Source organism: Pogona vitticeps, chromosome 3 (assembly GCF_051106095.1).
Source record: "Pogona vitticeps strain Pit_001003342236 chromosome 3, PviZW2.1, whole genome shotgun sequence".
NCBI lineage: Eukaryota > Metazoa > Chordata > Lepidosauria > Squamata > Agamidae > Pogona > Pogona vitticeps.
In genome coordinates, this window is record NC_135785.1 from 16,542,957 (window position 1) to 16,557,500 (window position 14,544).

The 14,544-nt window shown below is 41.6% G+C and overlaps 1 protein-coding gene across 1 annotated transcript in view; it reads left to right on the plus strand.

The window, feature by feature from the left end:
- The first annotated feature begins 2,774 nt into the window (after nt 1-2,774).
- The window catches only part of PLD1 (phospholipase D1), a 132,215-nt gene continuing 120,445 nt past the window's right edge, over nt 2,775-14,544 (plus strand). The window contains exon 1 of the mRNA XM_072996193.2: nt 2,775-3,179. The gene's annotated coding sequence lies outside the window, so the exon portion shown is untranslated. The remainder of the gene's footprint in view (nt 3,180-14,544) is intronic.

A 14,544-nucleotide genomic window follows, 5' to 3' on the forward strand; every position in this document is an offset into this window, starting at 1 on the left:
GGTGGGAGTGCGGGAGATCCTTGGAATATTCTAGATTGTATTCAGTTATCTGGGGAAAAGAGAAAGGAAAAGAGGAGACCATTTGTTTCTTATATACTAAGCAGACAGCCTAGCCTGTGGTGATGTTCGTTGGCAGTTGTAGGTCTGTGACTTGGGTACCTGGTCGCAGAGCCAGAGGTTGGGAATTCAGTTTGCCTGGTGCTCCTCTCAGGAAAAGGGTCAGCCACATAGCCGTGGGCAAACTACACGGTGCTAGATTATCCAAAAGAAAGCACTGGCAAACCATTTCTGGTACTTAGAAAACCTTGAAAAGAGTCACTATAGGTTGGAACCAACTTTCTGACATGTAATTGTTATCAAGACTTTAAAGATTCACCCGGTAGGGTTTGTAACAGAAGCTGGATGGTTAGCTCAGTGAGTTGGGTGTCTGGCTGTGGAGCCAGATGTTGGGAGTTCTATTCCCCATGGTGCCTCCTTGGAGAATAGCCAGCCTCTGTGGCCTTGAGCAAACTGCACAGTCCCTGGGTGGCCCCAGAAGAAGGGAAGGGTAAACCACCTTTGAGTATGCTTTCCCTAGAAAACACTGAAATGGGTCATTGTAAGTCAGAATTTATTTGATGGTGGATGTCCGTGCATGCATAAACACACACACACACACACACACACACACACACACACACACACACACACACACACACACACACACACACACACACACACACACACACACACACACACACACACACACAAAGCATGTCTAGGATAGCAGCCACTATAATTCCTGTTATTGTGCAAAACCACATTTATCAAAGAGCAATTTGTCTTGCAATCTTTGAAGGTTTGCAGTATTTGCTGTTTTGTAGCCTGTACTCTGAAGCACTCTCATTTTTCAGCATGCTTTGTAAATGATACAAACAGCGCCTTTAACTGTTTTTTCCAGTGGTTTTTTTTTTTGAGACCTTTTCCCTGTTTTTGTTTTTCACTGAAACAGATTCATTCTATCCTGGAGGACCTGGGTGCAGTGCACATTGTCCTCCATCGACGGCACCTACAAAAATAACTCCTTGCTTTAGTGAAAGATGAATGCATGATGTTGAATTAGCAGATAGCTGCAGCGCTGGTAGAATTATGCTTGTAGTGTTAAGAAAGAAGCAATTTTATACACGGGAAAACCAGGATGAGGGGTGCTGAATGGTAGTGTGCTTTTAGATATAGCAGTAATGTTTGGCAATAAGCATCATGCTAGTCTCCACAAGGTCCTGAAATTCACCATATGTCCATGGGCTAGGTCAAGTCATTTCCTCTCAGCTTTCCCATCCTTGTGGGGTTATTGTCAGGATAAAGTGGGGAGGGAGAGGGCCACGTGTGTGTTTCCTTCTGCTCGTGGTAGGAAAGGTGTGATTCAAAGGCACTGAGTGGACAAACAACAAAATCTCATGAGGCCACAAATTGCAATCAGTATCTATGCTTTTGCCACATAATCTGCATTCTGGAAGCCTTAGGTTTGCTAGATGTAAAGCTGGAGAAGGTGGTAATATTTTTATATCTCTCAATGCAACAAAAGGTAACACAGCCATCACCCACCTCTTTACCCAGTTTCCTGTCGTTGATCAGATAAGTGGCTTCCAAGGGAGGAAATGGGCAATAGGTGCCTTGTTCATCTTAGATCAGGAAATTTAAGGATCAGAATGTAATGATCAGATGAACTGGCTGGATAGCAGCTCAGTGGTTTAGATATTTGGCTAGAAAACTAGAGGTTGGAAGTTCGATTCCCCATTGTGCCTTCTTCAAGCAGAGCTAGCCTGTGTAGCCTTGGGCAAACTGCACAGTCCCAGGGTGCCCCCAGAAGAAGGGAGTGGTAAATCACTTCTGAGTACTGTATTCTGTTCCTAAAAAACCCTGAATTGACTTGATGGGACAAAGTTATTAAATTGGTAGGATAGCTTAGTGGTTTAGGTATGAGCCAGATGTTGGGAGTTCAATTCCCCACTGTGGCTCCTAGGAGTGGAACCATAAACATTTGCTCCAACAGTGCTAACCGTCGTGACTATTATTGTCTGTCTGACTTTTCTGTCTGGTGCTGGAAAAATCATATGAGGCAGACACTGGAACTGGCCCATTTGTTTATCCAGGTGCAAAACTTTGAGTGCTTAATTCTTAAAACGTCTGTTTATGACTCCTTGCGTATTAGTGCTGAATCCCCTCCCTCTGGTTCTTTACCTTTACCTTCATGCCAGGCAGGTACAAGATGGTCCCCTCCATGCTGGGATTGTTCTGTCTGTTGAATTTGGCAGTGCAGGTGGGTGGGAATTTTGGTTTGGCTTGTCCTTTAAGTCAAAAGCAACCCAAAGTCAGTATTCAGAAGAAGGTGATGTTTAGAAAATTCACATTCAGGCGGTGAAACTGACAGCTTCCTCTGTCTCTACAGTGAGAAATGATTCTGTGTAAGCTTCTCTTCCCCAGAAAACTTCCTTCTAAATAAAGATGAAATTGAAGAACGCTTGCCTTGAGCAGAGTAGTAGCATTTCCTACTTCACATGCTGACACTTGTGGCCAAATTTTATGTGCATAACAGAATGAAAGTGGTTTTGTGCTCTGCATGATCCTCGTAAGAGTGACATGAAAGAGTGATTGTTTTGGTGGCTTGTTGAGGGCTAGGAGCAGCGAATGCAATTAAAGTATTGCATTTGCTGCTCGTATACTGAGTACCAAATGCAATTAAAAATTACACTTGGAATAAAGGAGAAGGGGGGCTTTCCCCTCCTACCTTTTCATTTTTCACTCTGTGGCTGTTAGAGGAGAAAGTGCACAGTACCAAAATGGGGAAGGGATAATACGCTCATTCTGTCTGTGGCTGTTTCCTCTATTCCCCCTTCAAACACTGGGCTTGACACAGAGGGAGTGGTTTCCACGCCATTAGGAACTTCATAGGCTGAAGGCTGTTGTGGGCTGGATTTTCCCTTAAACTGCCTCTCTGGAATCAGCTCTGAGATATATGAGCTGAAGCACTTAGTTAAGACGCTGCTTTTCCGGCATATGAAGAGTCCCTCTGTGCTTACTGTTATCCTTATGAGCTTTGGCGTGGACGTTTAATTTAACACAGAAGGAGAGTTAATTATTGGAAGAAGAAGAAGAAAAGAAACATAACAATGGGGCAGCTCACTCTGTCGGGGCGCAAGGTTAGTAGTCTTCGAACTTCTAATCTTACGTGCTAAACATCATATTGTTGCTTTCTACTTATTTCCAAGCAAATATGGAGCAGCTGATAGCGTAGAGCTGTCAAGACCTCCGCTTTCTGCCCACAAACAGGCAGGAAATGACTTTATTTTATAAGGTGTTTCCTCTATTTTCATAGGAAAGGAAAGGTCTCTTTTAATATAAATTGTACTGTGATCTGGAATTAGAAAAAGAAGCTTCCTCTTAAAGGTACCTCTACTTTTTGCGAGTCCCCAGATCTCTCTTAAGACTGACGTCTCGGTACACCTTTCACTTTGCCTTTAATTTGATTTCTCTCAGACACGCTACAGTGTGCAAAAGTTTAAGAAACAAAGAGTGAAAGTGTGCTCTTGGTTCTTTTGGCAGTGATTTGTCTTAAAAATTACATAATGGAGTAGGAAGCTTTTTAGAGCTGTGCAGTATAGCCTGTATTTTCAGATACAGCGAAGAATAGATGCCAGCTTGTTCCTGAAATCAGCCTTGGCGGTATAAAATGCACAAGCATTTAAGTCTCACAAAGGTCTAAGTCAGTCAAGGATAATCAGCACGATGTAAGACTGGTGGACAATGTGCATGGCTTTCTCCATTAAGAGACAGTGTGGTGTACTGGTTAGAATGTTATGCTTACCAGTGGACCTTTTCTCCTTTATTCTCTCAGTGTAACCTTTGCCACAGGAGAAGAAATATATGCCAAGGTAGGAAGTGGTAGAGGCTGAATACAGATGCAAACGAAATTGCCAAGGCTGAGGAAGGGTGATGGACTTTGGAGGTGTGATGTAAAGGCAAAGATAGGGGATTGACAATCAGAGATTATTACCAAGGTGATTTGTATCTATGGTGTTAGTGAGTCAATTTATACAGTCTTCGGTCCTGTACCTCATCAGCTTGTGCTTCAAGGAGTTACCGGTTGCTGCCTGGCCTAAAAAACTCTTTGCATCAGATCTGCTTGATCACAATAATCCTTGATTACACGTTGAGTGCTTTTGTTACTCAGTGTGTTAAACAGCACATAACTGTTTAACACAAGAATATAAGTATCTAGAGCGGGACTTGCTAATATGCAGGCCACAGATCACAAGAGGGCCATTTTCTTGGTAGCTGTAGAACTGAAACGCATCTTACCTACACTTTAGGCTTTTTAAATAAATGACAATACTTTGGGTGTACAATCTATTCAACAGGCCTAAAATGCCACGAGGTCTTTTTAGTCACATACCCAAGTATCTGACTTGTCAACATACCTGGTATGTCAGTGCCATAACCAGACATCCCCATGCAGAACGTGTCTATGTGTATGTGCGTGCACATATACACGGAGAAAGATTACTTTAAGAGAGTCATGTACTTTTGGGTTTTGTGAACAGATTGTTATCTTGGCAATAGTTTCTTCTGACAAATGCACTCAATGTGTAATCAAGGATTATTGTGATCAAGCAGGTCTGATGCAAAACCAATGTGATTTCACCTTCTTTTATGAGTCCCCAGGTCTGTTAGTTCTTCATCATGGGAAAGCTAAACCCAAAGAGCAGTTGCCTGTGGGATGCATTAGGGAACATCACTTTGTGAGCATCAAATATATATGAATTAAGGCTGGAGATAATTGACCCAGCAGGGAGTTGGCTTAAATAATTCATACTTTTCTTACAAAGAATGTTGAACTTTAATGTTTATCAGAAAGTGTAATCATTGAGCATTTCGTCCCTCAGCCCTCTCTTTTTCAACTGTTGCAAAAAGCATGCTGTTCATTTATTAGTCATTTGAATGCCGTTCCTTTAATAGTGGTGTACTTTTCAAAAGCGCAACAGAAGCCTAACTTTATCTCTTGTTTACTGCTGGACCTGAGTGAATCTGGAATTTCCTTTGATTAAAGAAATTGGCCAAGAAGAGTTGGATACATCTTTTCCATGGTTTGTTTCTTGAACCAGGGCTGCCCAGGTTCCAGTTTGGAATCTCTTTGCCAGCTTTACCAGTGCACTGTGTCTTCAGGTCAACATGCTAAAATGGATTTCCCATCCTTTATGTGCATTTGTTTCTCTTCTAAGTGTGAGTGCCAGCTTCTCTGTTGTTCAGCTAGAGTGACATCATTAATGGTGATAGGCAAGAGTCAAATAAGGACAAATGAGAGAAACGAGAGATCAACGCTTTATATTTTCATGAACAACAGCTGGGAGGAAAGGGGATGCAGATCTGGCCTATTATCCTGGGGAGAGTTTGATTCCTTCCTTGGGTCATTTTTTTTAAAGTAGCTGTCCTAACCCTTCTCTGAAGTCACTGTTTGCCCCTTTAAAAAATACTTACGTCTGCTCATTTACAAAAATGTTGCTCTCTGATGTAGAGTAGCAAGAGAAAGTCTGGCTCTTGGGAAAGGGCATTTCTCCACAGAATGTTGTGGGCAGCCATTTTGTTTTCAGTGATGGCCATGTGGTGTATCATTGCAAGTCGTGGGTGGACCTATGCAAAGCAAGTGTAATTTCAGCCATTTTGGCATGCTGTCCATGTGCCACCTGAAGTTCTTAATTTAAGACTGTACATGTGGAAGGTGGATAATCCTGGTTTTGCATATATATTGTGCCATCTGTGTGTGTGTGTGTGGGGGGTAGGTTGTTTACTGATGGTGTTACTTGTATGAAAGTACCACTCTTGGGGTTGTTTTTCTCCCCTTTTCTCTACAATATTCAGGATCATTTCACCATTGGTGCTGCAGCAAGCCTGGATTTACTATTAGTGTTATTCACCTGTCATAGTAAGCCCATGAAGGCTTACTTATTGAAATGGTGATGTGCATGATAGTGCGTTTAGGGCATAGAACTTGATTACACCAACCATTGCATGAAAGGATATGTAAACAAATCACAATAAAGCAAAGATTACATCTAAACCAAATACTGTGGTTAGGTAAAGGTAAAGGTTCCCCTTGACATTTAGTCCAGTCGTGTCCGACTCTAGGGCACAGTGCTCATCCCCATTTCCAAGCCATAGAGCCAGCATTTCTCCAAAGACAGTTTCCATGGTCACATGGCCAGCACGACTAGACACAGAACACCGTTACCTTCCCACCGAGGTGGTACCTATTTATCTACTCACATTTTACATGCTTTCGAACTGCTAGGTTGGCAGGAGCTGGGACAAGCGATGGGAGCTCACTCCGTCATATGGATTCGATCTTACGACTGCTGGTCTTCTGACCTTGCAGCACAGAGGCTTCTGTGGTTTAACCCGCGGCACCACCACGTCCCTTATAGTACTGTGGTTAATTGCTTCCAAATAAGCCAGTGTTTGGAAGCCAACGTCAAAAACCTGCTTAAATCTGACATCTGATCCTGTCTTGTTGGGAGTCAGGAAACATACTTGGAGGTTTTGCTCCAGACATAATAGAAAGTTGTGTTTGATTGCAATTTCATCCCCCCCCTTGGGTATAAGCAGGTGTGAAATGGGAATGATCAGGCTCCTGGTGTCAGCACCCTCTTTGTACACATCATCTTTTTTCCCCCAGCCAGGACACATATTTCAGAGGCATTTGTAGCTGATCTTAATTCATGACAAGTGTATGTTACATGTGTTATGTACAAACAGATCATACGCTGTATTGTATTGTATTCTTACATGTCAAACATCTTGGCTGCTTCTGAACGTACAGTAATTCATATGAAGCTACTTCCCTGCAATATGTCTGTTGTCTGCTTTGGATGTCCTGTCACTTGAAAGAATGTGGAGACACTTCACCACTAATAGGCAGAAAAAAATTAGATGGCTTTTTTAAAAAGCCCAAATACCCCTATGATTATATAAAATCATAGCATTGGAATGTTCCAGCGTTATAAAAAATACTGTGCTGGGCACACATTGTAGTTGGAAGGAAGTAGTTTTTTATTTTTTAAAAAGCAGTTCGAATAGGTGTTTTGTTTTGTTTTTACATTGGAGATGTTAGATATTTATGGTCAATTTGGACAGGGTAGATCTGATTTAAATCAAGATTGAGATTTAAAAATCATATTTTTTGGATGATTTAAATAAATAATAGATTTTTAAAATAGAAATCATGATTTCAATTGCGATTTAAATCAATTTGATTTTTTTAAAAAATCATTGATTTTTACCTACCCTACCTTTGTAAGAAGGTGTTCTAACAGTTATATCAAATTGATGAGAAAGAAATATATAAAATATATTTCAATAATGAAATTTGTTGCTTGCATAATAAAGATGCAGACTGTTTCCTGAATCTGTTAAGGCCAGTTAAGCGTTCCCCACCCCAGGAAAAACAAAACAAAACAAAGTATACCACCAAAAAAGAAGACATTGACCTGCATAAAAATGCATGTGCACATTTATAAGTACCATTTGAGATCGAATTGCTGTAATTTAAATAGGAAGACGATGTATCTTGCCATAATGGAAAAAAAGGTCATCATGCGTCATGTGTTTATTCAGCTTGCTGTCCACACATTGACTGTGGATGAGTTATGCAAATACTGTACTTTTACACTTTCCTTGCTCTGTTCCTTTTAAAATTAATTTTATTTAATTAATTAGTTATTCTTTTTTTAAGGATGGGGAAATATCATTTCTGTTTGTTCTACTCATGAGCACTTTAGATTAGGCATCCTTCAGTCTCAAGAGACTATGATAACGTGCTCTGACTTGGAACAGCGTCTAGTGTAGCTGAGGAGGCCAATTCGAGAGTGACAATCCTTTCCACACTGAAGACAAATTCAATCTGTCCCCTGTCCAGCTTCCTGATTTTTCTGTTTTCGAGACTGCCTCTTTGCCTTGGCCTGCTGGACAAGGGTCTCTTCAAAATGGGAGAGGCCATGATGCATCACTTGCCTCCAGGTTGAACACTCAGATGTCAAAATTTCCCATCTGTTGAGGTCCATTCCTAAGGTCTTTAGATGCCGCTTGCACATATCCTTGTATCGCAGCTGTGGTCTCCCTCTGGGGCGCTTTCCTTTCACTAATTCTCTATACAGGAGATCTTTCGGAACCTTACCATCAGCCATTCTCATGAGCACTAATGAGAAGAAATGCAGGGTATAAATACATACCTGTTGAGTACATTATTTATCATAATGATTAAAAGCTACTAGAAGACAGGCTGATTGAAGAGTTTGATTCCAGAGATTCTTGCTTCGTGGCCTGGTCAAAGAGCAGCAAGCGTGGAATATGGACAAAATCAATGTGGGCTGCTTTGTTTGGCCATTAGCATTACATGGTGTTTCCTATTTGGAGGGAAGTCCTAACAGTCAGGAAGGGTAAGAGAATGAAAAATAGACAAAACCAGGTAATATTATGGCTCATAATGCAGCATTATGAGCTTCATGATAGCCATTCAAGTTGCTCTTGTAACAGCTGGAGCTGTGTGGAAATGGCTAGGATTTAGGTTTATGCGCAATCTTTCTTGCAAGGCCTAGCTTATTCCCAAGCAAAAATCAAAACATGACTTTTATATCTGCAGTGTCTTTTTCATGCTTTGAAGAAGGATAAGCTTCAAACAATTTGTAGTTATTTCTGTCTTTTGGAAACTTGGCCATCCGCTTGTGACATTCAGAAAGTATTCCCATGCCTAAGTAACTCATTTTTTTGCAACTACCGTCTTCTTTCACTTTAAGTATGATGATATCAAAGGGTGACCCTTTACAGAATTAGTACAAGGGTGAAGCAAGAGTGGAATTCTACCAAGGATGGAACCTCATAGAAGCCAAGCATTTGCTCAAACAAACAAGCACAATGTATTCACAAAGGCTTTCACGGCCGGGATCTAATGGTTGTTGTGGGTTTTTCGGGCTCTTTGGCTGTGTTCTGAAGGTTGTTCTTCCTAACATTTCGCCAGTCTCTGTGGCCGGCATCTTCATAAAAACTTGTGTATTTTAATATGAGCTTTGTGGATCAAGTTTACTTCCTGTTTGCTCAGTGTTATACTTCACGGCAATGATCAGTCATAATGTACAACAAACGTACCGTTCTTATCACAGCTGTTATGTCATATTGCACTGTGCCTCCCAGACTGCTCCCAATAAGCCTACGTAAGAGGAAGTAAGTTCTGAGTCCAGTGTGTTTAAAGTTTAGCTGTCAGAATGATATATGGCACTGAATTTTCTTTTCCTACCATGGCTTTCCTTTGGTTGACATAAAGCCAAATTAGAAATGGTTTTAGAGATCTCTGTTGAGAATCTCCACCATATTGAGGTTTTGTTTCCTTGGGAGGGGGGGAATTAATTAGCACGTCTGTAAGGCTGCTTTAATGACTGGGAGAAAGATGGGTGAAAAGTGTTCAACTATTTCCTCTCTAGCCCCTTTTTCCTATTATCAGGGTGGGGATAAGGGAGGGCAGATAAAAGTTCTGTACTACTATTGCTTCCCCAACATGAAGTTAATAATAATAATAATAATCTGCCAACAGGTCAATTCTGAATTGTGGCAGTGCTTTTCAGGGTTTTCCGGGTAGAGAATGCAGAGAAGTAGGTTACCCTTCCCTTCTTCTGGAGCATCCTGGGATTGTGCAGCTTGCCCAAGGCCACACAGGCTGGCTGTACTCTCAGGTGGCACAGTGGGGAATCGAGCGCCCAGCCTCTGGCTCCATAGCCAGATATCTAAACCACTGAGTATCCAGCCAACTGAAACTAATAAAACTGAGCATGTATTATTTGACTTGGAGAAAAGGTGTGTAGGTAAATACAGTGGAGACCTATGCAGGTCACAATTGAGTGTGAGAAAGTAAAATGAACCATTAAGTCATGTCTGATGATGTTTTGTGAGAATTTAATTCCATGCCTCTTTTCCAAATAAAGTACTAAGATATTTGCTGGTACCAATGTGAAGCAGAAGAAGCAACGTTCTGAACAACTGAGTTGCCGGCAGGCTCTTCTTCACCAGGAGTGAGAGCATTCTTGAGTAATTGAATTAGAACCTGAGAAAGAAAGAGGTGTAAATACTTATTTCCTATGTGATATCAAGACCTACTTGTCCCAAAATTCCTTGTGCATAGATGGGGGGCAGCTAGAGGGAGGGACAAGACACCATAATAATCAGGGGTACTGATCCCAGGGCATCAGCAACCAAACCTGTGGCAACAAATCACTTCCAGTTTATGCTAATCCTATGAATTAGTGATCTATCAGTAACAGGATTTTTTAGGTTCTCGCAAATGCGAAGGCTGTGGCTTCCTTTATTGAGTCAATATGGATTCTGACTGGTGTTACAGCCAGTGAGTGCTTGAAGGGATTAACTGCCAGAGAGAAGTTCATTAAAAGTTCTGTTTCTCCAAATGTAGTTTAAAAACCATGGTATGAATGCCTGGATATCTGCAATAATTATTACAGTGGTGCCCCGCATAGCGAGGTTAATCCGTTCCGGATTAACCTTCGCTATGTGAAAACTTCGCTAAACGGAACGGGGAAGCCCGTTCCAAATGGGCACAAAACTCACAGTTTAGCGAAGTTTCCAGGGTCCGGCAGCCATTTTCGGTAAGTGAGGGGAGGGCACGAAAACGCTGCACACGGCCATTTTAGGCGTCCGGTGGCCATTTTGAAACCACCGAACAGCTGATCTGTGGGCGTCGCAAAGCGAAGACTGGTAAGCGAAACGCTTACCGATCTTCGCTATGGGAGTTTTGCCCATTGGGGCCAACGCTATGCCTCCGCATTAGCGATCCCGAAAACGGGATCGCTATGCGGATTCGTCATACGGTGCGCTCGTTAAGCGAGGCACCACTGTATTTTTAAAATGATTGCATTGACACAAAAGTGAAAGAAAACAGTTATCTCTCTTAAATTTATGCTATTTAGGGAGCTAAGTCTGCCAAATATTGGCTTAATCTATCTTTTCTTCATTTTACACTTCCCAGGTAGTTTTGATGGAGACATGGTGGCGCTGCGGGTTAAACCGCTGAAGCCTCTGTGCTGCAAGGTCAGAAGAGCTGCAGTTTTAAGATTGAATCCACGCAATGGAGTGAGCTCCCGTCGCTTGTCCCAGCTCCCACCAACCTAGGGGTTTGAAAGCATGCAAAATGCAAAAATGCGAGTAGATAAATAGGTACCACCTCTGTAGGAATGTAAACGGTGTTCCGTGTCTAGGCACACTGGCCACGTGACCACAGAGGATTGTCTGCGCACAAACACTAGATCTATGGGTTGGAAAAGGGAGATGAGCACCACCGCCTAGAGTCGGACACGATTGGACAAATTGTCAAGGGGAACCTTTACCTTTACCTTTTAGGTCGTTTTGTGCCTTTCTTCAACAGTGAGTGGGCAGATGGGAAGAGAAAGACACATGTACTTTTGTCGTTCCTACAACTTTATTGCTGGCTGTGTTGCTGAGGCTGACCAACCAGATGGTAACAAGGTGTGGGATGGGTGGCTGTCTCCCGTACTTGCTGCCTGCGTGACAAAAGTTACATAAATCTGAGTTTCAAACTGGTTGCCGTTGAGTTCTTTCCCCAGCTCACGATCCCCCTCCTCAGTGCTGTGGGTGTTTTCTCTCAATTAAAAGTAGATGAAACAACATAAGTGAAAAATTATATAATCAGATCTCAGGCATTGCTCTTCATTTGTCAGACAAGTCACCCACTCTGCCTGTATTTCATAGGTATTCTAATCCCCGAGAAACCATCTGTCTAAACAGATGGAAGAAGTGGGGGGGATGTTCTGTGGTCTCCGAAATATGCAAGTGTGTTTATGTTTGGGCCATGTGTGAGAACAGAAGATCTCCAAACACCTGGTGGACAAGTGTCTCCTAGTTTGATCATATTTAACACATTCCCTCCTGTCTTGAGTAGTGGTGAAGAACAAGCCAATTAATGCTAACTGGATTTATATATGCCTGATGCTCAGAAATACATAGATAGAGCGTAAGTTGGAGGCAAAGGATGTGTATTCCTGCAGGGCAATAAATCCTGCATGCTATATCCAGTAATTGTGTGTTAGTCCTGATACTTAAGTGAATTGACTGCTCTGTCTGTGTGCATGTTCATGCTCCCAATGCAAACTGATGTTTCTTTAGATTTACAGACTGTCTCAGCTTAAAATAGTGGTTTCCCAACTTTAGTCCTCAGATTCCATTGCACCTCAATTCCCATTGGTTAGAGATTCTGGGCTTCTCTCCACAAGCAATACTGAGTATGCAATGGGATGAAGCAAAATCAGCCCTTAAACAGAAAATAATGGCAATGGAAAGACAAGTAGATCTCGGTAGATGCCCTAGCTTTAGAGTGATAGACACGCACAAACATCGCTTGCTCTCCATGGCCTGTTTATCACAGCTTGAGACATATAAGTTTAGGAAAGCCTTTGCTCTGGCTAGATGTGAGGTCTTTCCCTCAGCGGTGTTGGAAGGCAGGTTTAAGAAGATCCTGAGGGAACAGAGACTCTGCCCTTGTGGATCTGGTGAGATAGAATCCATTGAGCATATGATGCTCAGATGTAACAGGCATAGCAAGATTCGATGAAAATATATTACACCTCTCTTAAAAGACATGACAAGCCAATCGGACTCGGGCTACTGTAACCAATTGTTAATTGATCAAAATCGGATTTCTACAGAACTAGTAGCGAAATTTTGGGTGGAATGCCATAGTAGCCAGAATAGATAGCCCAACTTAGACATTGGTCTTACATTGTTATATTTGTAGTTTTATTGCATTTTGCTTATTTGATTTGGCTTTTTGAAGTACAGTGGTGTCCCGCATAGCGACGTTAATCCGTTCCAGGATTAACGTCGCTATCCGGAAACATCGCTACACGGAATGTAAAACCCCATAGGAACGGAGTTTAATGCGTTCCTGTGGGGTGAAAACTCACCGGTAAGCGAAGATTCCCCATCCGGCTGCCATTTTCGCTGCCTTGGTAAGTGAGGGCAGGGCGCAAAAACGCTGCGGGCAGCCATTTTATTCTTCCGGTGGCCATTTTGGAACCGCGGATCAGCTGTTTTTAGAACATCACAATGTGAAGATCGGTAAGCGAAACGCTTGCCGATCATCGCAATGTGATTTTCACCCATTGGAATCATCGCAATGCGATCGCATTAGCGATCTCAAAAAACGTGTTGCTATGCAGATTCGTCATTAAACGGTGCGCTCGTTAAGCGAGGCACCACTGTATATGTCAGTATTTGAAGTTCTGCATTTAATTTTGTTTTATGTATATGGCTTGATGCTGTAACAATAAAAGTATGTATAGAGATTCTGGAAACTGTAGTCTGGCAACTTCTGGAGACCCAAGGTTGTGAATTACTGTTTTATACAGTAAAATAACTTCTTCAAAATATCCAAGGGAAATCTGCAGGAATAAGGAAACCATCTCTTAACAAATAACCAGCAACAGATGTGACAAAAGAAACCATGGTTCCTTCATTACAGTTTCTGCGGGATTTACTAAACTGCTTAGGCTTCTGGGATCCTGCGCTGGAAAAAGACTGAACATCACATCACATATTGCGGTTCATTGATTATATGATGATAACATAACATAAAACATAAAGTGACTGATTTGACTGTAGCAACAGATTCCCTGTAATTTCAAAAAAGAGTTTGCACGCATGGAACAAAGATACTATAGTAAGAAATTTATTGGCCAAAATATTGCCTACATACACTGGGATAACACAAACAATATAACTTTTGGAGGTAAATTGTCTTGAGGTAAGAAATCTTCATAAACACTACGTATTACATACTGAACTATGTGACTCAGCATGCAACCAATAATTTCAACACTGATGTCTTAACGATGCAAGAGAATTTTGGCCATTACCTGTTGTGTCTAGTACTTTCCCTCTCCTGTACCTTCAGGTCAAAATTAGGAAAAATTTTAAAAATATGATCACCAGTTTTCTACAAAGTTGTTGAGAGAAGTGAACATTGGCTGCAATCTAACAATCACAGTCTCTTTACAACTTGCTATTTGATGTAATGATATCATATTCTTTTAAAAGAGTGATTTATAAAATATGTGATCATCAGTGCACTGAGAAGTAGCAGTTAGGACTGTCATATGTAGCCCTGCTCCTCCACCAGCATATCCTGCAATAGCTAGTTCAGCTGTAACACCTGAATAGAGCTATATAACCTTTTATGTAGTGATACCAGATAATTCTGTATGATTCATTAATGTTGGTAATCCCCTGCCCCCCATATAGTCAGCTGAGGGAAGTGCAGAATTTGAATATTCAATTACATCGAATCAGTTAAGTTATCTAGTAAGAACTTCTGTTCATTTTTGTTAAAATTAGACATGATGGTGTCTGATTATGCATATGAATGTAATAGAGGTGTTGAGACAAGTATTTCTGTAGAGGAATAATCACAGACTGAGAGAGGGAGGGAGAGTGACATGA